Source organism: Ceratotherium simum, chromosome 8, assembly GCF_057802395.1.
Source record: "Ceratotherium simum simum isolate JZ-2026a chromosome 8, ASM5780239v1, whole genome shotgun sequence".
In the NCBI taxonomy this organism is placed as follows: Eukaryota; Metazoa; Chordata; class Mammalia; order Perissodactyla; family Rhinocerotidae; genus Ceratotherium; species Ceratotherium simum.
The window spans coordinates 11,306,210-11,333,638 of record NC_141907.1 but is presented as its reverse complement, the minus strand read 5'-3'; positions in this window follow the sequence as shown (position 1 = coordinate 11,333,638).

Here is a 27,429-nt window from a genome sequence, read left to right as displayed (position 1 = left end):
TATATCCATGTACCTTGTCCCTATAATATATCAAATCTGTAAATGTAAACAAAAAAGCAAATCAATTGGATCCACTCCATAGATCAGTCTGGAAGGAAGGAAGGAGGGACATTAGGGCATCTAGCCTAATCCTCTGGTTGAGCTAGAAGAGAAACCTGGAGCTCAAAGAAGGGAAGTGACCAGCAAGTGTAGGTCACAAACTCAGGCCTCAAAGCTCCCAGCCTGTACATTTTCTCCTATCATCTCTAACCTCAAATGTCAGGACCAGAACATTATGTGGAGAGATACACATCATCCTTGATAGAAGCAGTGTCAGCTCCCAATGTTAAATAGATTGATCTTCTGGAATCTGAGATTATGAAAAGAGAGGGAAAAAACAACTCAAAAGAAAAGGCATAAGAAATTGTATGAATAAAAGTAAAAAACCAGGACGATATATTTAAGATAGGCTCATTAGTATTCTCAACAAGATTTTAGGGGATATCAAATCAGTAAAGAAACAAAGGTGATTATGAAGTGGAATGATTTAAAACCAGAACATTTTAGAAAGTTGAGAGACATGATTTCAGAATTGGGGAAAAATGTTATCAAGACAGTGGATAGAACTGGATTCTGCAGGAAAAGCAAATATACCAATATTTGAGAAGTTGGTTCAAATATATTTCCCCTACTCAAGGAAAATGGTAGAAATATGACAAGAGAGAAAATAAATGATACGTAGGATAATATGAGAAATGAAAAAAATAAAATAAGGGTGAATAATTAATGTTCAAATCAGAAAGGCTCACCTATGAAATTAAAGCTGAGGCTTATAACAAGAATACTTAGATATGCCTTTGTGAAATTGACAGTGAAAAGGGATAATGAATAAGAACCTGTAATTCAGGCTGGCAAATAGAATAGGACCATACTTACAATGACAAAGAGTTCCATGTTGCCACCTAACTTCTCCTCTACAGTACTACATGGCAAAAGACCGTTCAAATGATTCAAGCATGACACCACCTTTTTAAACATCTGTTTCTTCCTGGTGTAGTTAGACTAAATTACAAACTCACTGCATGTTCTCCAAGTAGTAAATTCAAAGTCAAAATTCCCAGGCATTTTTATAGTGGATTTCCAACTCTTAAGGAATAGATAAGTCATATGTTATCTAAATTATTCCAAAACACAGTGTTTTATGAGGCAAATATAACCTTGTGAATTTGTGAAAGACAGTACGGAAAACAAAACTCCAGTCCAATCCCACTTACAAACATAGAGATTCAAATTAAAAAAAAGAAAGAAAGAAAAAATCTCAGAGAAAATCCATCACAATATTTTCGAGAATAATACCCATTATTTACTTGAGAAATAGTTCAATATTGAGAAATAAATTGACAATTTTTTCACAATTCTTGGCATGCAGTAATAATAGCTAATACTTAATGAAAACTTACTCTGTGCCAGGTGCCATTCTAAGTGTTATTAAGTCCTCATAACACCCTTTTGAGGTAGGTGTTATTATCCTCATTTTGTAGAAAATGGAGACACAGAATGATGAAGAAATTTGTCTAAAGTCACACAGATAGCAGAGTTTGAGCCTGTACTATTTAGCATCTTATACTTTGGAGAACTGCCTATATTAACTTGTACAAAGAGAGAAAAAGAGATGGGAGGGAAGAAAAGAGGAAAGGTGGGATGAAGGAAGGGAGAGCAGAGAAAGAAGTGAGAGAGGAAGAGAGAGCTGGAAATAGAGTACAGTCATGCACTGCATGGCAATGTTTCAGTCAATGATGGGCCATATATACAATGGTGGTCCCTTAAGATTAGTACCGTATAGCTCAGGTGTGTAGTAGGCTATACCATCTAGGTTTGTGTAAGTACTCTCTATGATGTTCACACAGTGACAAAATCACCTAACGATGCATTTGTCTGAATGGATCCCTGTTGTTAAGCGACACATGACTGTATATAATTTAGATGCTACATACCACGAAAAACTTGGAGAATATATACTAAATTATTAACAGTGGTTATCTCTCTGTGGAGGGATTAATGCTATTTTTTTCACTTTACTTTTCTGAATTTTCTAAATTTCCTGTGATGAACATATGCTACATTCATGATAAAAATGTTTTTAGTATCAAAACCACATGGTTCAATTTTTATGCTGGCATTTTTTTTTGTTGCTGTTTTCTTATTGCTGCGAAATTGACTTCCAACCATGGTATAGATGGAAAAAGAAGACCTGTGAGGCTTTCTGTGGGGATTTTTCAAACACAACTGTATTTGCTTAGACAAGTGCACTATGCCAACTCCCTTTCCTTCTTTCTCCTTTTGGAATTAGTACCCTCTGTCAGGAGGCTCTTCTGCAACTTAACCTTCTATTAAATCCATGATCTTACCTTATTATCACCAATAGAATCATTGAGTTGTGTACCTATCATGTGCAAGGCAAGGCACTGTGCTACATGTTAGGGGCATGGAAGATTCACAGATGATGAAGGACACACGCATGCCTATCTGGGCTATAATTTGATAAGTGTCATATTAGCAGCCTGAAGAGTTGGTTCAGGATCACGAAAGCAAGAGCTATCAATTTTGCCTGTAAGGATTTAGGGTACAGTTTGAGTAGTGGGTGCTATTTGATCTGGATCACAAAACAACCCATTCTTGAGAAAGATAGGATAAGGCAGTCTGGGTAGGAGGTGTGGGAGTTGCTGGGGTGCCTGATGAAGCCGTGTGGGTGAAGTGGTGGCAAGCAATTCTGGAAATACAGACCTGGACCCAAGGACAGAAAGCCTTGTAGCCAAACTGAGATGTTGGAAGTTTCCCCTATAAGCGCTTAAGGGACTGCCAAGCGGGGAGCATGACTGTACCAGGCACCAGACCTGTCTTTTCCCTATTGTAAGTGCCTTTTCCACAATATGCAGTCCGTTAATATTTGTCCTATAACAGGTGCTGCCTGAGTCCAAGGTGATAAATCCATATTGAAAAGATTTTTATTTAATTTACACTCTGAGCAAACCCAAAAGGAGACTCGTGTCCCCTGAGGTTTAAGCGAAGGAGAAAGCACAAGGGTTAAGGCTGGGTTTGAAGCCTTTAGTGTCCAGGCAGGAGAGCATGGTCATACTTTTGAGACTTCTCTAGGAGCTACTGATGGATATAATACACCTCCCCCTGCAAAGAATAAAAAGAAAAAATTAAAATCACATTGCATTGTAATTCTTGGTGTTTCCTCTCCCCCATGGCTATGATCCCTGTGAAGCTAAGCAGGTACTATTGTTTTGTTCACTGAGAGCTCTCAGGCTGGTACTCGGGCCCGTACTGGATGATCAAAGCAAGTTAATTAGCATATGTTATGGAGAAGTAGACTAGAAGAGCATCCCCAAAGGACAAATCCATAGGAGGTGATACAGCTCACCCTGAGTCCTTACACCAGCCTATTCTTCCCTTTGGTACCCATGGATATCTCTGGCATGGGGGATGCCAGCAACTGGGGCAACAGAGCAGTAAACTGTGAGAGCTGGTTTAACACTTAGTTGGAGAAGCCAAAATCATCAGGTTCCTGCTTTCCTCTGTTCACTGGAAGCTAATTTTCCCTGATAGCCAGTGGGGAGGGAGAGGAGGCTTGTGCAGGGTTAGGAGTCCCAGCCAGCATAGGGACCATCTGGGAAGGCTGGCCTATATATGTTTAATTTCTGTCCTTCAGGACCCACTGGGGAGAGAGGAGAGGTAGAAATTGCTTGAGCATCTCACAATTAAGGGCCCCCTTCTTAGAAGGCACAAGTTCATTCAATGCCTCACAGCGAGTTGCTGCTTAAACAAGGAGCCTCCCTTAATTCTTCGGCTGGACCTGCACCTCATTTTTTCTGAATCAGCAAAGCATTTTGTGTTTAAGGATCTTAGAGGCAGCGTGGTGGAACAGAGAGAACACTGGTTTTGAACCCAGATGACCCTGTTTTCGATATCTTGCTGTGCCATGTGCTTGCTCTGTGACCTTGGAAATGTATTTCTTTATTTGAGACCATATTGCTTTTATCATTAAAGAGAAAGTACTATCCACTGTGGGATTGTGGTGAAGAGTAAGAGAAGGTACATGTAAATGGATAGTTAATTATTACATAAAGAATATCTCATATTATTGGGAGTCAGCCAGGCCTAAATTCATCTCTATCACTTAATCTCTGGGTAAGACTTCAAGCCAGTTCCCTAGCCTTTGGATACTTGGGTGTCCACTTTCTGAAAAATGATGCTATCTTGTACATTGGTTGTAAGATTTAGAAGAAATGTCCATAACATTCTTAGCACAGTTTCTGGCATCTAGTAGATGCCCACGTATGACTGCTCCTCTTGTTATTTCAACCTGATGTTGTTGCCTTGTTTCTCTCCTGCTCTTTAGACTGTAGGCTCCTTGTACGCTAGAAGCATGCCTACTTCTGGGCATCTTCAATACATTTATTTGTGGAATAAATAAAATATAAAAATATGCTCAGCAATACTGAGCAGTAAGAAGAATAAATCAATGGGTGGCTTCTTACAATATTTAGCTTACAATTAAAATCCTTTGAGTGGCACAAAGCCCTCCTTGCTAGAGCCCTTGCCTACCTCTCTAACCTCTTCAATGGCCCTTTCCTGCCTCCGTCAGTACAGCATGGCCACACTGGTCTCACAGCGTCCAGAAGCTGCCAGCCTCCTCTCAGACTCAGGGCATTTGTGCTATTTCCTTTGCCTGGAATATTGTTCCCATGGATTTCCATATAGCTGTTTCCTTCTTGTCCTTTGAAAGATCCTATCTTGCTGAAAGATTACTTCTTCAGGGAGATTTTCCCAGGCTAAAGTCTCTAAGTTAGGCACTTTCTCCAATTTTCTTTTCCTCACTAATTGGTTTCTCTCATATCACTTACCAACACTTAAATTATGGTAAAGCATATTTATGGGTTTTGCTGCCCAGAATTTTCTTGGGTCAGGAGAACTGCATTTAATTTTTGAGAGACCGTGAGCGTTAGGGGAAGCTGACTTCATCCCAGGGCTTGAGGAAGGATTGTATGACCTAGACTAAAGCAATCATTGAACTCCACCCCTCTGGTCATAGTGATTGGTCCAAGGATCTCTCTCAGACTCCAATCAGGATAGTGTAGCCAAGTAAAACTCAATTATGGGCCATAAAATAGTTATTGGGGAAGTAGCTTCCTCTTTCCTGTGGACATATATCAGGAAAGAGGTAGAAGCTGATGTAGCCATCTTATAGCAAAGAAAAAGAAAGAGGATTGTGTGTGTGTGTGTGTCTTCTTTATGACCATCATTTGAGTACCTGGACCAATCTATGTGTGAACTGGACCTATATACAGAGTTTTCAGTTACATAGCCAATGTATTTCTTTTGCTTATCCAGTTTGAGTTGGGTTTTCTGTCATGTTACAAAAATCATCAAGATAGATACATGTTACAAAAATCATCAAGATCATCAACAAGCTACACTTGTTTAGTGTCTGTCTTTAATACTGAACTAAAATTTTAGGATGGAAGGAATTATGTTTCATTCTTAATTTTACCACTAGTGCCTAGTATAGTAGTTATAGAATAAGTTCTTAATCATTATTTGTTGAATGGATAAATGTGGTATAGTGTCAAGCTTCAAGGGGGCTCTGGTCTTCTCCAGATGTGGTCTCACTTACTGAGACTGTTTAGAGTGTTGAAAAGGCCTGGAAATGGTTGGGTTGTGTTTCACAATGGAGAGCATTCAGAATGCCAACATTAGCTTGCAGATTGCTACAAAGATTTTTGTACTGGGATAGATATAAATGAAGACTATGTGCTGAGGAGTTCCTGAGCTCCCAGGGTAGGATAGGAATGTCCAAATTCACCAGAAGTCTTGCCTTTTCCTGCTGCTAAAATCATTCTGGGACTGCTGACACTGAGTCATAGAGTCAGAATTTTCAAATTAAAATGAACCCTAGGAATTCTTTAGATATTATTTTACAGATGCAGAAACTTATTGTCATATAATTTAAAAATTTCTTAGAACACTCAATTTGTTCATGAATCCAGATTAGAGTGGACATCCAGTCCACTACGCTTCACTCTATACCACAATTCTTTATTGCTCCTTCCTTTCTCCCTCACACTCTCCCTCCTCCTTCCCTCCATCCCTCCATCCCTCTCTTCTTCCCCTATTTCTTTGAAATACCTTCATAGATGACTTTTCTTTCCCTGCCAGCCACATCTGTAACATTGGGACTACAATTATGCTGCCAAATATAATATGATCTTTGCTCTTAAGCATCTCACAATCTGTTAGAAGATTGAAAAAACAAAAGACAATTATAACAACATGTGATAACTATCGAAGATTGTTGAAACTCATTCGCAAGACACCGTATCCAATCTTCTGGTTGAGGTGAGTGAGTAATGGTGATTGGTGGTCAGACAGAAGGTTATGAAAGATGTAGGAGAAGTAAAACATAAACAGAATCCTGGTTACCAAAACAATAAGACTAGGGTTAAGGTGACTTCAATAATTAAACATGGTGGGAGTATGACTTATCAGATGGATGGTGTTGAGAGATCAGAGTGTAGTGGCATGTGGAGGTTGGGTGTGAAGGACCTTGCTGGTCTTGCAGGGACTCCTGACTTTATCACAGGGACAGGAAGCCTTTAAGAGATTACGAGTAAGGAAGAAACATGGTCAGAGAGGTGTTACAGAGTGACTGCTGTAACTGCCCAGATCTATGGGTGGATAGGACTGATGACAGGGAGACAAGTTAGGAGGCTGTGTCAGTAATCTGAGGTGGGGGTGGGGGCTGGTAAAGGCTGGCGAAGGTGTGGCAACACAGACTGCTGTGACAAGACACCCTGACACTCTTGATACTTCACTACCCTCCCCCTCCTTCTTTCCCTCACCCTTAATGATTTCTGGATATTCTGAAGTGGAACCTGGCAGATGGCATTTTCAGAAAAAATGACTTCACAGCCCCAGGTTCTAATCTGATTTATATATTTTTTTCTACCAGAATGAGATGAGAATGCAGTACCTTCTTAGGTAATTAATGATTCAACATGGTGCCTTTGCAAAATGAAATTGAAGCGGCTGGAAGCCTCATTTGCAGCCATAAGAATTCAAAGGACACAAGAAGGCTGATTTGTGATTGTTGCTTTTCCTCAATAAAAATTAAACTGATTACAAAGAGCTGACAATGAGACAATGTCTTGCGGAAGTAATGTTTCTGACATTTTGCCGAGTGTTTACCACAAATATTCAAATTTATCATTCTTGACATTCTTTAGAAAAATGGGGATAAAATATTATTTTGGTCCTGCAATATTTGCTTGTATGCACATTTATATGCATGCATAATTGACAGAAAATTAAAAGGTTTCTGAGCTCCCCAGCATAATCATTTTTTAAATTAAGGGTTCTGATGAGAGATCATGGAATTAAGCCCAAAGAGCTTTTACTTTGGATATAAAAAGCATTTAAAGAGTGATAGTTTCTATTTTCTGTAGAGGAAATGTACTCATCATTAAAATTCTGGGGTTCTTTGGTGAATTCAACCTTTAGAGAAGAATTATTGATAAAACAATACTAAATAATATTTATATGGCCCTTAAAAGCTTATAGATATGATCTTATTTAAATATTTCAATAACCATGTGGATATTATTACTCTCCCATTTCACAGATGGGACCAGAATTCTCACTGATCTCAGATAGATACCTAAGCTCTCTGGGCTTCAGTTTCCTTGTCCGTAGATAGAGCTGATTGCCCCTGTGTCGTGGGGCTATTGTAAGAATTACAGGAGCCAAATAAAAACAGCACAGCCAACTTGTTGGTTACTAAAACTACTGTATTTATATGAGGCCTGCTTTTAATTCTTACTTTCTTATTTCCCTTTTAATAATCTTGAGTCATCCTAAATCTCATCATTCCTTTGTTATATAATTTCTTCTTTCAAAATATGCTTTACCTGTTTCCATTTCCTCTACCACTGGCCCTGAACACGTTTGTATGAAGTTTCTCTAATGCTGGTTATCTAGTCTTTGCCATCCTTTCCATTCATTTCATCCTCTGCAACGACTCTATGTGGATCTTCCATAACATTAGCTTTGGTTATATTACTTTCCTGATTAATTCTCATTGTCTGCAAAATTAGGAACATATCCCATTCCTGCCACTCAAGGACTCCTGTATCCAGTTACCTTTTAATTTCTCCCTAAATGTTTCATATGAATGCTAAAAGAGAGCAGCTTTCATTGATATAATGTTTTATGATTTACAAAGTGTCTGTGATGCCCATGTGACATTTGGTATGAAAACACTAACTTCCTCTTCCATAGCTACGGGAGGCACGTTTAACTGTGTTACACTGGAAATGTTATGGCTCTACTCAATGAGGAAATGCATTTTACCTCACATTCTTGAAAAAAAGTGACTATTTTTAAATGGAGTACACACTTTTTAAAATGGCTAAAATTGAAGAAAAAAACTGACAATACCAAGTGTTGTCAAAGATGAGGAGCTACTTGATCTCTCATATGTTGTTGATGAGAATGTAAAATGGTACAACTATCCTAGAAAACAGTTTGGTAGTGTTTTATAAAATTAAGAATGCATTTTTTATACGGCCTAACAATTCCACTTTTGAGTATTAATCATAGAGTAACGAAAAGTTTTGCATGCAAACCTTGTCACAAATGTTCAGCTTCATTTATAAAAATTAAAAACAGCAGCTTCATAGGTAACATCCAAAATGTAGAAACAACCTAAATTTCCTTCAGAGGATGAATGGTTAGACTCTTATAGATCCATACAATGGACTACTACTCAGCAATGAAAAGAAGCAAGTCTTTGATTCATACAACAGCTTAGATGGCTCTTAAGAACAGTAAATTGAATTTAAAAAAGCCATAGAATCTTGCATATTATATGATCCTGTTTATTAACATTCTCAACATGACAAAATTGTAGATGGAAAACAGATGAGTGGTTGTCAGGGGTTAGAAGGAGGGCATAACTATAAAGAGGGAGAATTTGGGATTTCCTAAGTGGTGATGGAACAGTCAGATATCTTGATTGTGCTGGTGGTTACGCAAATCTATACAGATTACGAAATGTCAGAACCACACACACACACACAAATACACAAATGAGTGTATATGAAAACTGGCAAGTGTTGAATATAGTCACTATTATTATGGTGCCATTGGATACCATAGCAATGGAAGGTGCTATTATTGGAGGAAATCAAATGAAGGGGACACAGGAATTTTCTTTACTATTTTTGTATCTTCCATGTTAGTCTAAAATTATTGCAAAATAAAAAAGTTTTTAAAACGTGAGAGAGGCAGTTAAAATATTTCCAATGCTATAACAAAGACTAAAAAGCAAATTATGCAGAGATAATACAGGCACAAAACTCTCTGACCAGCACAGCAGAAAACTGTATCATCATCTTCATTTTCGTTAACAGATAGAGCAATAGACAGCATGTTGGAAGGAAGCAAAGCTTTTTTTGGAGATCAAGTGATAGAGACTCAGTCTTGAAAGTCCATATTTTGAGCAAATGCTTAAGTCTAACCCTAAGAGCTTTCTAAAGCAAGAAGTAGTTGTTTCCACACAAATTGAATGAGACAAGCTCAACATATGACCCAAAATATAAACCAACCCGGAAGAAGACAGAAACGTGAAAGCCTATGTTCTACTCAAACGTAATTTGTGAGGTGATTTAGAAGTCCTAGTGTAGAAACTATTTTCAAACTCTTGAAATATTAGAGAAGAAAAAAAAACATCACACTCACACTGACACAAAGCAAGTTGGTTCAATAGGCTAAATAAATCCCAGCCTCTATTGGGGTGATAGATGTCATAGACAGGTCATTTTTAAAACCTTTTTACAAAGGAGAAACCAGAGGGTACCAGGACACACTATATCCTCTAGAATTTGTAGTATGCAGCTTGGTACTATAACCAAAGTAGAAGCAGAGATGGCTTATTCTAAAGGATGAATTTAACCTCACTCAGTGGATCCTTTTGCATTCATTCATTCATCTATTAATTTATTGACCAATATTAACTGCTTCTGTACTATGTGCCACGAACTACATCAGTAGTTGGGAATACAACAATGAACAAGAAAACAAGACCTCATGAATCCATTATAGTGGGGGAAATATCACCCAGTAATTATAACAATAACTAAAATTGGGACAAGTACAACATAAGAAATGGGTGCGATGATGTAATAATATATAACAAGGAGCTGATCAATTCTCGAGTTAGTGATAGCTTCTTAAAACACATCTCTTCCACCCTAAAATTCTACTTCCCCCTATATCAGGTTGTTGTGAAAAGACAGTAGTGACTCAATGGGGTAGGTATTGTACCCAAGCAGTGTCTCAATCCCTGTATGATCCAAGGTAACAAAGATCCAGGAAGTGGGGTGTCAGAGCAGGAGGGTGGAGACTGCTGATCTGAATTCAAGGTAGGTAATTTCACTCAGAAATACAGAAGGACAGGTTACTGATTCCTGTACAGTCCTTTTGGGGTATCAGGTCTAATACTTTAGCTAGTCCTGGGCAACACTCATTCCCTGAGGAGAGAGAAGTTGTGACAGCAGAGTTGGTAGTTGGAAACACAGCAGACATCAGCGAACTGAGCAGAGAGCAGGTATTTGATCTCAGGAGGCTGGTATCAGAACAGGCAAACTGTGGGTAGAAGGAAAAGAATCCTACCAAAGGCTGAGCTTGAAACCTATGGGCTGATACCAACTAGTACACATGCCTTTCCGAACTTTGACGAATCCTTCAGCTTCTTGCCTAATTTCTTCAACATTTGCCTCCAAGTGCAGGTAGTTCTCAACCAATCCTGACTAGAGGCAGAAAAAACGCAAACTGCATGGGCTCTTTTAGCCAGCTTTTGAAGGTCAGGTTGATATCCGGCTGCCCAGGAATAAGAACAAGTTCCTCAGAGGATACTAAGTTGCAACACCCTATGTGTCACTTAAAAATGCTCTTCCTGACCACTCCTGAACCACTGTCCAAGGATGGACATGCGTTTTGCCTTACCTCAGCAATCTGTAGTCTGTTTGCCCACTCTGGACACCAAGAACAGGGCTCAGCAAGGTGGCACAAAAGCATCTCCATCTTTCCTTTACCCGAGTTCTCATCACATTTTCTCTGCAAAGGCTATGGGTGTCCAGATATCATTGAGAGATCTGATATCTGAGAATTACCATGATGAGCATGTCGGTCAGATTCCCCACCTTGCCATGAACCTTGTCATATGTGATTAAACTAAAATTCAAAGTGATGTAAGAAAAGGGAAAATGCACATTCTAAGAGTTTTAGAGGATGAAGAAGCTAGTCCAGGTGGGGTGAGTAGGGAGAGCTTCAAAGTGGAGGTGGTATATGAATGAAGCATCAAAAAATTGGTAGTGTAGGGGTCGTGGAGTTGCATCACTTACAGCACCTTTCAAGAGAATCTGCTGCACAAAGCACAGTGGATTGACAGGATCCCGCTGCCATATCTCATCTTTGAATCCACTATTGCACTTACCTGAGACCATGATTCCCAGCCAATGACCAAATACAATGGGGTTTACTAGAGAAGGGCTATTCCTTTCCAGTGCAGGACTCCTATAATGAACAACCTTTGCACACGGACTCTCCATTGACCTGATTGAGACTTTCTTAGAGTTGAAGTGTAGTGTGAATCTCTGTATACCCCATCTTCCTTCCTCTTTTCTTTCCTTTTGTAGGTGCAAGATCTGTGACATAGTCTGAAGGCTCTTCCCACTTACTCCTGCTCACACTGCCCTTTATCCTTCACAGGTGTTCCTGCGAAGAGATTTATTTCCCTAATGAATCTCTTGTACATCTAATCCTGTCTTGCTGTCTGCTTCATAAAGGATCTGATACAGATAGTGTTTTTGAGTGATTGATTTGATTAATGGATGGGTTAATCAACATGATCACAGCTCTGCTTAATTTGATGGAAATATTCACACTCAAGTATCAGTCGTGTGTGGGATCTCCCTTGGTTCCTCAAGAATTGAAGCTGAAAAACATCTAGAAAGTGCAAAGTTGTAAAAGAGCAGCTACATTGAAATCATCTTGTGTTCTGTCTACGCTGTGGCCCTTGAGACCTCTGTCCTGCTTACCCTCACATTTCCTTCAGACTCTCTCAACCCCAATCCCATCTATCTAAGGAGCGGAATCCATCTACTTTCTCTGTGGAAAGTTACTGCCCTTAGAATTTTACTGACTTTTTTCCCCCAGACTTGAATCTCTGTCAGCTCTTGGACCTCAGGAGACATTATCTTGGCCCATCATCAACCTATTCATTCATTCATTTGTTCATTCATTCAATCATTCATTCAGCCAATCATTTAATAAATCCTACCTGAGGGCTTGTAGAAGTGACAGTTATTTAAATGCAGTGGAGAAAACTTTGTAGCGCACCTGCCTGTGTTCAGAACTCAGCTTAAATCAATAGGACTTAAATTCTCTGTGACTCAGTTTCCTTATCCATAAAAAAGAATAATAAAATACCTATCCTATAGAGTTATTGTGAGGATGTAAAACATGATACGTGTAACATTTAGAAGAGAATCTGCTACATAGTAAGTATTCACAAAAGCCATTATTAATCAGTTTTTCCATGTGCCATAACTTGTGTTAGGATTTGGAGATACAATAATTAATAAAAGAACTATAACACATGCCCTCAAGGAACTTACTTTTTAGTGGAAGAGACAAAAAAGCAAGTAAATACTTTTGCATGTTATTGAGTGCTATAAAGGGGAAAGGAGTGGTGCTGGGCTAGTATGGTGCTACTTAAATTGGGGGGTCAGGAAAAGACTCTCTGGGGAAGGGCATTTCAGCAGGCAACAAAAGCATGTGCAAAGCCCCTGTGGCGAGAAGGAACTTAGGGTGTTGGAGAAATGTAAAAAGAGCAAGATGTTCTTGACAATAGATGCATTCTAGGGCTTTATGCTCATACACATTCTAGACATGCTCTAGGCTGTCTCCTTAATGCCACCTGCACATTTTGGTCCAGCTCCCTCCTGGGGTTTGAGGCTGTTAGAAACCAGTGGCCTTTTACGTGCTGTAGCCCCATCTTTAGCCCCACATTATACCAAGGTATTTTTGCAGTAATTGCCCCAACCATTCCCTGTTTATGAGTCAACTGCTACTCCATGCTTGTCCCTGTGTTTATCCAATCCATGACTCTGAGAAACATCCAACTTAGAAGATAAGAGCATGAACTCTGGATCCAATTCCCAAAGTTTCCACCATCAATTGACCATGGGCTAGCTACTTCACCTCCTTGTGCTTCAGATTACTTATCTGTAAAATGGGGCTTTAAAATATTTGCTACTTCATAAGGCAGTTGTAAGTGTTCAGTGGATTGGCACAAATAAAATAATCCTATACTTGACAGTCTGTAAAATGTTAGCTATTATTATCATCAACATCATATCACCATTATTACATAGACTTCTGGTATTATTTTGAGACTCTGTGTTTGGGGATGCTACTGGTGTTTTACGATGTCTTACTGAGCCTCTTCTTCCTCTCCACTCACAGAAAGTCTCCCCATGACTTCCTCAGCCTGGGTTTGAGGCCATGGGCTAGCTCTCCCAATTAGGGAAGGAAAATTCAGAGTGGCATTGGGAATGCTTGAGTGTTCACATGCACACACCTGCACACATCCAAACACAACCTCTACCGTCGTGACTCCTCAGTGCCATCTGAAATGGTGCATCTTCCTTCACTGTAGGCTTCGTCTCTTGCTATGTTGATATTCTTCTTTATATTCTATCACAAATGATATTTTTAGAGAGAGCAACTGACATTTTAAATAATCATGGTCTTCAGTAAAATGGCACCAATTTTAATGCTTTCAACTGCTGCTCCTTTGTAAGGCACAAAGCAAGCAGATTTCCTTTTCATTGAAGAGATTGCTAATATGATGACATTCAAACTATCAGCTGCCTCCCACACGGATATTGACAGCTGGGTGCTTTCAGAGTTCTCCATGGTTATCGTCCCCTCTCCGTTTGCCTCTCTCACAGATTAGATTGAAATGGTAGCACTTCACTTCAGTTGAGACCAGGGGGTTCTGCAGATTGATGGATATAATTATCATGTTTGCTTTCCAGCATGCGGTATCTAAGTAATAGTCTCCATGTTTATCCAGCCTTAATCAGGAAAGAGTTCAATCGATTGGAGAGGGATTTTTCAAACAAGTCCCTGCCTAGAGAACTCGTCCATTAATGATGGGTTTCTTTTCTGATATGAGGTTAGAGTCTTGCCCCAGCTCCATCTGTGAGCAACAGTTATCACCCAAGGACCCTGGACCTTCACGGGGGCATTTTGGTCAATGCAGAGGGTCTGCAAAGAGGCCCAGCCCCATTCATTCTGAGGAGAAGGAGCAATGCAGGGACTTCCATCATGAAGGGCGTAATCAGAGAATGATGATTGCAAGAAAATAAAATATAGTTTACCACAATTTGGGAGTTCAGTTAGTAAAAGCAGTAAGGGTCCACCAACACATTGTTTCATTGTTTGTTTGTAGCAGACGAATGAAGATCATGGTTTTTTGGTGCTCTGATGAACTTTAAAGATGATCTAGCCTGCTTTCCCTCTTCATTTTTACATCAGGCTTTTTCCACTAGCCTAGAGTCATTTGGCTGGTTAGGAGGAGTTCAGAATTTACATAGAGGAAGAAGCCAAGAAACGAAGGAGATTTATAAATGGTTAGTGCACTCGTCACAGTTGTTTAGATTTATGTTGTCCTTGAGTTGAAGAGATGGAGGGAGTCTTCAAACATATGTGGTCCAACTCTGATTCTCCAACATCCCTGAAATGGCAGTCCACTCTCTCCTGAGATGTCTTCCATGAAGTATGACCATCCAAGTATCAAGAAGAGTCAAAGACTGAAAAGCCAAGTGACAAGACTGGCACAAGGGGAAAGCCCATCTAATGCTGCTCCTAATAATGGTGATGGCGATAGTAACAGTAATAATAACGATTCTGGGGATAGAAATCTAACGCTGAACCATTGTTTGTTCCAGACCAGGCAAATTTCAAGGGCTTTACATGAATCATTTTACTTAAACCTTTCCACAATTATATGAGCCTGATGACCTTTCTTCCCTCAGTATAGAAATGTGGCTTGAAATGTTAAAGAAAATCCCCTGGGTCAGGCAGTGGTCAAGTGACAGAGCGACAATTGTCGCGTTGCAGCTTTTTTCTCAGCCACAATTCCATGCTGCCTTGCTGCACTCCTTCATATGCTCGGATCACGAGTTCAAGGAGAACATGCAGGAGAGAGAGGGGGAGTGAGCAAAGGGGGAGTTTGGGCCTGGCATTTCTTTAGGAAAAAGTCCATAATAAACAGGAGAAGTTAGCATGTGCTCAGGCAGAAATGAAAGTTTAGCCCAGACAGAAGTTAAAAGAGAATAAACCTAGCCAGTTAATTTTGGTTCTCCAATTGCTGTGTGTCTTCTGGGGAAATTCATCAAATGGCCCACTGCCTCCCTTGTCTGTTTATTTTATTTTGTTTGTAAGCTCACTGAGCAGAAACCGGTCTCTTCTCTGTGGCACTCCCATAAAAGTTAAATAACACTTCTATTAAAAGACACAGGGAAAGCTCATTCCCATTTTCTATAGAGACCTATTCACTGATATCCTGCCTCTAGTGTGACCGTCTTAAAAAATAATAATTTCATTTTCCCAACAGGTATGGTAAATCTGTTCCAATTAGTTGGTTCTTTTTCTAAATGAGGAAAGTAGGCAATCTGAATCACACCAAACCTTTTTAGGCATACCTGGGAAGGAAACAGTGAATGTGGACATTTCTTAAAACAATATCTCATTATGTGCCAAGTACTGTACCCTCATTGACTCATTGGATGTTCACAACAATCTGTTGAAGTAGGGGTTGTGATCACTCATGGTTTATAGAGGAGGAAACAGTAGTGCAAGAGGACATACACTTGAAAGAGGTCATGGTGCCAGTCTGCAGCAGAGCCAGGACTCCCATCAGTTTCCTCAGAACCAGACCCAGGAGCTACAGGGGCAATGACATTTATGTATAAAAGTTGCCACAGAAACCCTCTCTGAGGAGGGAGAATCTGAGTTGAGACCTGAAGGATGGGGAGGGGCTGGGAAAAGAGCATTCTAAGCAGAAAGAACAAGTGCAAGGCTCTAAAAGGAAAAGAACTACCACTTTCAAGGAAGGGCAAAGATGTCACAATGGCTCCAAGAGGATGTCTGAATAAGTGGTAGAGCTGAGACTCCAATCCACGCAGTGTGGTTTCAAGCCCCCCATAAACCACTCTGTCATACTGACTCTCTCAGTCCTGTTGAGCGCTGCAGAGACCCCCAAAGAAAACTAAGACACAGAACTGCCCATTGATTTTGCTTTCTGGAGACCTTAACAAGAGTAACAGCCATGGTCTGGTGGTTGGCATAAACCAGATAGGAAAGGTGGGAAGTCTCCTTTAACGGGAGACTGGTAAGAGCAGACAGCAAGTGTTACCAACTTTCTCAAAGTATTTTTTTTTTTTCTTTTCCGAGATGGCTAAAGGAGAATGTGGGGTCAAAGGAGCATTTGTGAAAGGAGAGAAAAACATGTGAATATTGATAGGATTGATCCAGGAGAGAGAGGAAGAGTCATGATATATGAGAGAGAAATTGATTATGTCCAGAAACATTAGTGCATGATTTGATTCTTAGCCTTTGGCTAAAAGAGATTATGTACATCTAGGAACTGGGGATGTGTGTTCTGTCCTGCTTATCTTATTTCCATGCCCGTGCCTCACTTGGGTGAAGCCAAACACGGTCAATATATAATATACATGTTGCTTTTATTTGCAGTGCTTTTGTTTTCTTTTCCAAAGCTTGCTGATTGATTCTCTCCTTTGTGATAATTAAATAAAATAATCAGCCAATTAATTTATCTCATTCTCTCAACAAATATGTTTGCCCATCTTCAATATGCCAGATACTATGACAAACTGAGTGATAGAAAGATGGATAATATAAGCATGTACATCTGCTCCCAAGAAGCTTTCACCCTTAGGTGATAAAATGCAATATTCTACAGCACACATCACAGTCCTTTGCATAGTGAAGTTAATCAATGTAAATTTTCCTTTTATCTGTGGGATTGGAAAGAGAGAGAGGTAAATCAATGAGTTAGAGTTTTAAACATTTTCAGAGCTTTTTTCCTTTATCTGCTTTCCCTTTATTTTTACCTCTTCTTTTCTTGAATGTTCACTTATATATATATTCAATTATATATAATATATTATGAATATATAACATATATTATATCTAATGAAGAACTTTATCCATAATATGTAACAAATTTTTACAAATCAATAACAAGACTAATTTCCCAATTAAAAAATAGGCAGATAGACTTGTACAAATGCTTCACAAAAGAAGATATGAAAATGACCAATGAGCGTATAAAAAGGTGCTCAGAGTCGTTAGCTGTCAAGGAAATACAGATTGTAACCACAAAGAGATACCAGTACACATCCTCTAGAATAGCTCAAATTAGAAAAACTGACAAAAATGTTGGTGAGGATGTGTACCAGCTGGAATTCTCATACACTACCAGAAGGTGGGGGTGGGTGTATAAAATGCTGCAGCCCATTTGGCACAGTATTCGGCAATTGAACATATATCTACCTAAAGACTCAGGCATTTCTACACATAGTTATTTATCTGAAAGAAGTGAGAACTTACCACCATACAAAAATTTTTCAAGAATGTTTATAGAAGCTTTATTCATAGCAGCCACAATTAAAATGTCAACAGTTCAATTGACAAACTGTTGTATTGTCACATAAAGGAATACTATTCCTTAATAAAATGGAACAAACTACTGATGCATACAACATCATGGATGAATCTGAAAAATATTACGTTGAGAGAAAGAAGCCAGACACAAAAGAGTGCATACTGTATGATCCCGTTTATATGAAGGCAAAACTAACCTATGGTGATAGAAATTAGAACAGTGTTTGCCTATGAGCTTGGGGATTGACTGAAATGGGCACAAGGGAAGTATCTGATGGAAATGGTCTGAATTTTGATTGGAGTGGTATGACATGGGTATAAAGATTGTCAAAATTCTTTAAACTGTACACTTAACATGGTAGGCAGAATTTCCAGATGACCTCATGACATTTCCCCCTGGTGTTACTCCATAATTTTCTTACAGTATATGCCAAAGAGGAGATTATTTAGGTGGGCTTAATATAATCTGCTTTAAAAGCAGAAAGTTTTCTCCAGTGGGTTACAGAATGATGAATCAGAGAGCTTTGAAGCATGAGAATAATTCAAGGTACATTTGCTGGTTTGAAGATGAAGAGGGCCACATGACTGGGAATGCAGGGGGCCTTTAAGATTTGAGAGCAGTCCTGGCTGACAGCCAGCAAGGATATCAGGACCTCAGACCTACAGCTGCAAGGATTGCATTCACTATCAACCTGAATGAGCTGGAAGTGGATTCTTCCCCAGAGCATCCAATTGAGCCCAGCCTGGCTGACATTTTGATTTCAGCCCTGTGAGACCCTAAACAGAGAACCAAATTGACCCAACCCTGATATCTGATCAACTGTAAAATAATAAACAGGTACTGTTTTAAACCATTAACTTTGTGGTAACTTATTCAGGAATAGAAAACTAATACACTTATGATGATTTAGGAATTTAGCTGTAGGTACATATTCCTCTCTCCCTCTGTATGTGTGTATCTATCCCAAGGAGTTAGGTGGATTTAGAAACACGTTGGTTTTTAATAGAAGACATAGATAAGAAGCTGAGTTTATCTCCTGGATGCAAAGTAAGCAGCCTCTGCTTCCATAGCTGGTGAGGTATAAGAAAGTGATATGACAAACACAGTGTTCTTAAATAAAGCTCTTTGCATTACTGGAAAAAATAAATGCATATTTAAGGACCCCTATATTTTTGTTTCTCTAGACATGCTCCTCCCCAGTTTTCCCATAGTTAACATTTACTGAGCTCTTACTGTGTACCAGTCATTGTTTTAAGCACTTCCCACGTGTTAACTCAAGTAATCCTCACAATAACTCTATGGGGTAGGTAGGTATTTCCATCACCTCCAGTTTACAGATAACTCACTCCAGGTGAGAGGCAGTCTGCCTCTGGAGCTCTGGTTTTTAACCATAATGCTATATCTTGTCGCATTAAAAGTGGAGTCATCCTTGTGTCTTTCCTTCACACTCCAAATCCAATCCAACAGAATGCCCTAATGGCTCTATCGTCTAAGCATATCCTACCCTATTCTGAGCCATCATCATGTCTCTTTTGGATCATAGAGACAGCCTCCTCACTGCTCTCCTTGCTTTTGACCTTTGCTTCCATCTCCCACGGTCCTTTGTCCAGAAGATTGCCAGATCACCTCATTGCTCTTGTCTGCTTAATACCCTCCGATGGCTTCAACAACACTTAAAATAAAGATCTTACAATAGTTTTCAGGGAACATTTGGCAGTGTCTGGAGATATTTTTGGTTGTCATGACCTGGGGGTGGGAGTGCTAGTGTCATCTGGTGGTTAGGGGCCAAGGATGCTACCAAACATTCTACAGTGCACACCCTATCACCCCAAAACAAAGAGTTATTCAGCTCCCAACCATGGTAGTGCTGAGGTGAGAATCCCTGCCTTATGCTTAACATAGCAACATATTCAAAGCTTAGAGCACCATATGCTTTTAAAGCTAGTGTTTAAGAGTTCCTGGACTCTCATCAAACTCCTGTGGCAATACAGCACGCTGCTAGCCAGGGAACCCATAAATTAGGTTTCGCTCTAGCACGGAGCAGCAAGCTCTCTCTGGGAGTGGAGACCTTTGCTCTGAGCTGAGACTGAGATCCTGAGATTCTGCAAGTGGCAAATTGAATTTTGGATAGTGATGAGTGAGGAGAGGAACATTCTTCAGACATCATAAAGGAATGGCTGCCACTGCCTTGAACTCAGGAATACCTGCTTTTCTGCTGCTTCCTACAGTTCCTGATCATTCCTCAGATTAATTTAATGTCCTCATCCATGCTGGAAATGTTAATGGCTAACATGGTCGCACATCTGTATGAGGATAAATGTTTAATAACATTATTTCTCATAAAATAATACAAGCTTCATGCAAAGAAAGATTGAAAGGTAATTTTTAAAAAATTAAAAATCTAAAAAAATAGGAAAAAAGAAATAAAAAGCTATAATCCCAGTACTCAGAAATAACTACTGATAATACTTTGCTCTGTGTGTGTGTATACAGGCACTATTTCATAATGAACATTCTCCCATGTCATCAAAATTTTTAAAACCAGTATATAATATTCTACCTTATAGCAATGTTGTTGACTTTCAGATTCTTCCTAATTTTTATCAGTAATATTGGTAACATTCACTTTATTGACCAGTTGTGAGAATGAAAAGAGAGATTGTTTACTCAAACATTAATGAGACATTTTCTATGCACCAGACATTGTACTAAGTGCTGTGTGTAAGAGATGTGTACAATAGGATTTCTGCATTCAAGATGAATCAAAGAGCAGTGGTAGGTCATGTGTGGGCAGAGAACAGATAAGAAATTTGTACCGGCTTCTGAGGAGGCTCCTGGGAATCAACAGCTTTTGTGGTAAACACAGCAAATGAAACCATTTGTGGTGTCCTCCCTCTAATCCAGAAACTTCTCACTTTCACAAAGTCTAACAGTTTCCTCACTAGTGTATATATTTATCTAACAATTATTACAAATAATATTATGATGCAGTTTCGTTTACCTGTCTTGGTGTACATATCTGTTTATTCCCTTAGAATAAATATATGAAATAAGATTGACTTGATCAAAATTTGAAGCATTTTTAAGGTTTTTAATATACATTTGAAATATTTTTCCAGAAAGGTTATACAAATTTACCTCCCCCTACTGCCCAGTAGTAAATAAAAATGCCTCCCTCACTGCACCCTTGGCAATATTGGTTCATCACCATCATCATCAAGGAAAGTTGATTGCTGTCTGCCTATGCCAGATTGTCTATTTTTACATTGACATTATTTCTGCTATCTCCCAGCCCCTCCTTCTATGATCTTCTCTTCATTTCAGGGGAGAAATCTGGAGTTGAATTTTCTGTAATCCCTTTCCCCATGGGCTCTCAGGTTAGAGTCAGCTCATGAAGGGTGAGGTGAGCAATTGATTGATAGTCAGAAGGCAGAGGAGATAGCAGATTTCTTCTCCAGAAGCAACGGTGGGTGGTGTGTGAGCAGAAAGCAGATGAGAAGTTGGTACCAGCTTCTAAGGAGGCTTCTGGGAATCACCTGCTTCTGTGGTGAACAACACAAATGAGATCATTTGCAGTACACTCTCTCTAATCCAGAAACGTCTCACTTTCATTGAGCCCTACTCCCTTGCCCATTCAAAGAGTGAGTGGGCCTCTAAACCTCTATGCTGAAAACTATCCTACTTGGGTTATGTATTAGTTTTCTGGGGCTGCCATAACAAATTACCACAGACTGAGAGGCTCAAGCAACGCAGATTTATTTCCCACAGTTCTCAAAGCTGGGAAATCTAAGATCAAGATTCCAGTCAATTTGATTCCTGGTGACAGCTCTCTTCCTGGCTTGCAGATGGCCACCTTCTCACCGTGTACTCAAGTGGTGAAGAAAGAGGAAGAACGAGAGAGAGAGAGAGAGATTACTGATAGTCTTCTTATAAGGGCACTAACACCATCATGAGGGTCCCATCTTCATGGCCTCACCTAACTCTAATTGCCTCCCAAAGGCCTGGATTCCAAATACCATCACATTAGGGGTTAAGGTTTCAATATATAAATTTTGAGGGGACATAATTCAGTCCATAACAGGTTACCTAGAGTGTATTTCTTTTGTGGTCAGTAAAATTTTTGTTTTATTATACGCAAAAATGTGTTCATACACAGTGGAGATGATTTGCTATCAATTTAGTGTGTATTTTTCCCTTTCTCACATTGTTACACATATTATACATATTATATTATACTTCAACATAGATTCATATGTTTGTTCTGCAAACGTTTACAAATTGCTAGTCTACGCTGGTCATTGTGGCCAGTGGTGGAGAGTAAGTGGTAAGAGGGATCTGGTATTTGACCTTAGACAGCTGAGCCTAATATAAATTGGAGTTATTTTTCAAGTTGCGTTATCATGCAAGTGCTTCAGTGAATATTATTTACATCTAAATCTGTGCCTAACTGGCATCAATGTTTTAAGAAAAATTGTGTGGGTGTATCTACAAGCTAGCATGTACTTTCTAGTTTCTTTTATGTGTTAATAGTCTGTTGGCACTTTCTTTAAGACAATCACTTCCTTAGGAATGGGATACATGTCTCATGAGTCTTTATTTGCTGTACATCTTTCACAGAGTCCCATGGATAGCAGACATTTCATGACGGTGGTTGAATGAATGATACACCCTTTAATTGTCATAATAAACATCTGCGGAAGGTGTTGACATTCCTGACACCTCGGGCTGCCATAACAAAATGCCATAGACTAAGTGGCTTAAACAACAGAGATTTATTTTCTCTCACCATTCTAGAGGCTGGAAGCCCAAGATAAGGATGGCAGCATGGTCATGTTTTGATATGGCCTTCTTCCCGGCTTGTAGATTGCTGTCTTCTCACTGTGTCTCTCAGGAGGAAGCTCTCTGGTGTCTCTTCTTATAAGGACACTAATCCTATTGGATCAGGGACCTCCCCTTATGACCTCATTTAACCATAATTACATCAGGAAAGGTCCTATCTCCAGACTCAGTCACATTAAGAGTTAGGGCTTCAACATACGAATTGGGGGGGCTACAGTAGCCCCCCTCTTTTCCACGGAGGATACGTTCCAAGATCCCCAGTGGATACCTGAAATCACAGATAGTACGAAACACTATATATACTATTTTTTTCATACAAATACATACCTATGATAAAGTTATTTTATGAATTAGGCACAGTAAGAGATTAGCAACAATAGCTTCCCTTTGGCATATCCTAATTGCCAGCATCACTACTCTTGCACTTTGGGGTCATTATTAAGTAAAATAAACACTGCTTGAACGCAAGCACTGTGATACCGCAGCAATTGACCTGATAACCCAGAGGGCTACTAAGTGACTAATGGGCAGGTAGAATGGATCTGCTGGACAAAAGGATGATTCACGTTCTGGGTGGGATGGAGTGGGAAAGCACAAGATTTCATCACCCTACTCAGAAAGGTGTGCAATTTAAAACTTATGAATTGTTTATTTCTGGAATTTTCCATTTAATATTTTTAGACTACAGTTGACCACTGGTAACTGAAACCATAGAAAACAAAACCAAGAATGAGGGGGGACTACTGTACAAACGTTTAGTTCATAGTAATTCCCAATTTACAGATGGAAAATTGGACTGTGATAAGAAGTCAGCTGTGCCTTGTCCCAAAGGCTGCCTCCCTCTGATTCTTAGTTGCTCCCTGGAGCCTGGTTGGGGAAGAATTCTGGAGCCACATTTGGGCTCAGACGAAGGCGGGGCATGAATCTGTTATGTGTGTATGAGTATATGGAGCCAGGACCAGGAACATGTGCACACGTGTTTGCCATCACTGCTCTTAGCACTACACAGCATTACCTTAATCTTTAACACTCATAACCTGCAAGGCAAGCATTTTCTTTCCCACTTGACAATGACCGACTGAAAGCTAGAGAATTTAAATATTTTACCAGAGGGCAGCTAAACGTAGAGCTTCTATTTGAACTGGCTGCAGTGCCTTTTCATGAAACAACTGCATTAACTTGAATGCCTCTACTATTGAGGATTTTGTCAGTTCCTCACTTCACAGTACACTTCAAAAAACACATATTCATTGAGTGAATCACAGTGTTAAAGTAGAAGTGTGATTAACCCCTAGAGATCATCAGAACTTAGCGTTTTTTAAAAAAATTTATTAGTGAAATTTTGTTGTCAATAAAATGTTACTAGAACTCGAAATACAAAATAAATGAAAAGCAGAGTTGAAGAGGACAAAAACTCTCCTTTGCCACCCTTGGAGGCCTGGAAATATCTCCAAAAAATCCCAGAATTCCGTGGAATATAGTTTATAAACCACTGATCCAGCTCACCCTCATTGTTCACCTGAGAAAAGCGTAAATTACTTGCTGAAGGTCACACAGCTAATTAATGGCAAGGTCAGATGTGTAGCTCTGGCATCTTGATTCCTAACCCAATGCTGCTTCTAATACACAGGTTTTGAAATATTTTTAAAAATCATCCGTGACTTTGAGGCACCAGGATCTTCTGGAATCATAACTGAATTATGTAGGGCACATGGGGTTTCCTGAAAATCCCAGAGAAAACAAAGGGAAATTGGAAAAGCACTGTGGGATTGACTGCAAACGATTGAAATTCTTCTCAGTTAAATGTCGAGATGAAAAGGCCAAGACAAGCACAGTTCTGCAAAGAGGAGAAATGAAAAGTCAAGTCAGAAAGCTTTACAGATGTCGATATTCTGCTGAGGAGACTTAGTTCCAGAAGAAAAGAAAGCGATGGTTACTGAGCACAGAACAGCATTTGGTACCAGTATAAATGCCCAGTCTGACTCTGACTCAACCTGGTGTGTGTTTAATGAATATTTCAGGGTTTCCTACAGAGTTGAAGGACTTTAGAGGTCAATGAGGCCCATCTACTGCTTCACAAAGGAATCCTCTCCACAGCAACAAACATTTACTTAGGCCACCAACTTTTACACCTTGTTGGTTAGCTCTGAATACTAGAAAGATCATACTTATATAGAGCTAAAAAAAGAAAAGAGAAAGAAAAACAGTTTCTGTGAAATTAAATTCACCTCCTTTAATTTTTCCAACAAGCCATTGTGGAAGGTATGATAGTCATCATTTTACAAATGAGACAAATGAAGCTCAGAAAAGTTAGACAATTGGCCTCATGATACACAGCTAATTATATCACAACTAGAATTTGAACCCAGGTCTGCCTAAAGTCTTTCTGCTGTGTGGCAGAGACCACCACTAGTAGATATAAATACTTGTGTTCTCCTTTCCTTCCTGGGAAAACAGCTGGAAAATATTTTCCAGACTCTCTTATTTAGCTCAAGTGAGCCCAGGAAACTAATTTATGGTCAATGTGAGTAGAAGCGATTGAAGCCATGTCCAGGCCTGTTTCTTAAGAGCACCTCTTTCCTTCCACTGGTGGAAAAAAGAAAGCTTGAAAAGGATGGAGCCACAAGTTGGAAGGAGTTTGGGTCTTTGAATAACTTCATGGAGCTAAGCCCCTCCCCCAAGACACACCTCATTCTGCCTTCTCACTGATATTAACCATCACTGTTTCCAATTGTGACTACAGAGTAAGGGACCCAGGAAATGTTTGGGGAAAGCATCTTTAACTCCTCCAATGAGACACGAGGGGAAGGTGGCCATAACTACAGCTCCAGCGCTATTCTAGCCAGCTCTGTGGCATTGTTCTCCACAGTAGAAGTTTTACCAGATCACCTAATGGATAACCCTAGGCTGAAGTAGACATCTGGATTCCCCTCTCACTTTGCTATAATTGGCAAAGAAATGCAATGGAGAATGTGCAGAGCTACCAGACCCCCTATTCTCCCAGGGTGAAGGAAGTGTTGACAGCTTATAGCTTGCATTTGAGTCTCCCTCAAGAGATGGCTCTTGGATGAAAAAATCCACCTCAAATAAGAATATAACCCCTTCCCAGGTACTTGTTTATTAAATGACTCATCCAATGCTAGGTTATAAAGGCCCTGCCCTCTTGTCAAAATTGAGGACAAATTTCTAGGGTTATTCCAGCTCCAGAGCCACAATTCCCATGTTCTCCACTCCCCATGGCTTTGGCAGGAGCATTTGTTGTCACTGTATCACATCCCAATATATCCTTTTCCTCTATCCTGTTGCAAACATCAGAGCCATCCAAACCTTATAATTAATAAGAAATGATTTTAAAGGGGCTGGCCCAGTGGCTTAGTGGTTAAGTTAGCATACTCCACTTCAGCATCCCAGGGTTCACCAGTTCCAATCCTGGGCGTGGACACACGCACCGCTCATCAAGCCATGCTGAAGTGGTGCCCCACACAGAGCAACTAGAAGGATGTACAGCTATGACATATAACTATCTACTGGGACTTTGGAGAGAACAAAGGAAAAAAGGAGGAAGATAGGCAACAGATGTTAGCTCAGGGCCAATCTTCCTCAAGAAAAAAAATGAATACTTATCAGAACAATAGATTTCATTAAAAAAAGAAATAAATTTAAACAAAATGGGGGCCAGCCCCGTGGCTTAGCGGTTAAGTGTGCACGCTCCGCTACTGGCGGCCTGGGTTAGGATCTCGGGCGCGCACCGACACACTACTTGTCTGGCCATGCTGAGGCTGCGTCCCACATACAGCAACTAGAAGGATGTGCAACTATAACATACAACTATCTACTGGGGCTTTGGGGGAAAAAAAAAAAGGAGGAGGATTGGCCATAGATGTTAGCTCAGAGCCGGTCTTCCTCAGCAAAAAGAGGAGGATTAGCAAGGATGTTAGCTCAGGGCTGATCTTCCTCACACACACACAAAAAAAGTTAAACAAAATGATTGTACATAATTATATATTTCTAAAAGCATGCACTTAGGGTAATTGAGGAACAATTTTTTCTGTGAAAGGTGGGCCATGATTGTATGCTCAAAGCCTTGTGCCTCCAGAGTATTTTAGAACTGCTTTAATTTCCCTTGTGATATTCAGTCCACTCACCTGAGCACTGCCTGGTATTGATGTGTTTAGATTTAGTAGGAAACTATTGCTCTGTCTCAAATATTGTGTGGCCTGTGACCCTATTACCTCTCTTCCATCTCATCAGAATTATCCAATTCCTCTCTGAGACCTTTTCTGCATCTGGCACACACTTGTGATCATTGTTCACATCTCATTATCATAGTCTATTGATTTAAATTGTGATTATCCATTTACATGTCCTTCTCCAGTAAAATAGGAATACCTCAAGGACAAATAAGATTAGTGGCTTATTTATTTCTGAACTCCCCAGGCCCTAGCATTAGGTGGTCCTCAAGAATGACTTCTTCAATGTTGACAGAAGGAATTCACACTACACTGCTTGACACATAAAGGCCAGTTGCAATGACTTTATTTAGCACTGCTCACTTATTACCTTGTTAAAAATAAACACATAAAATGGAAAACTTTATAAAGCCTAGTCATAAAGTTGGGCAAGACGACATAAATGTAAAAATATATGTTCATCTCAATGAAAGAGAGAGGCTTTCCAAAAGAACAGAAGTTAGCCTGGAGGAGGAGTTTAAAGAAGGAATTCTCCCTCTAATTTTGTCTTGAATAGATCTATTTCTCTGCATTCTATCACCCCCATCCAAGTAGAAGCCA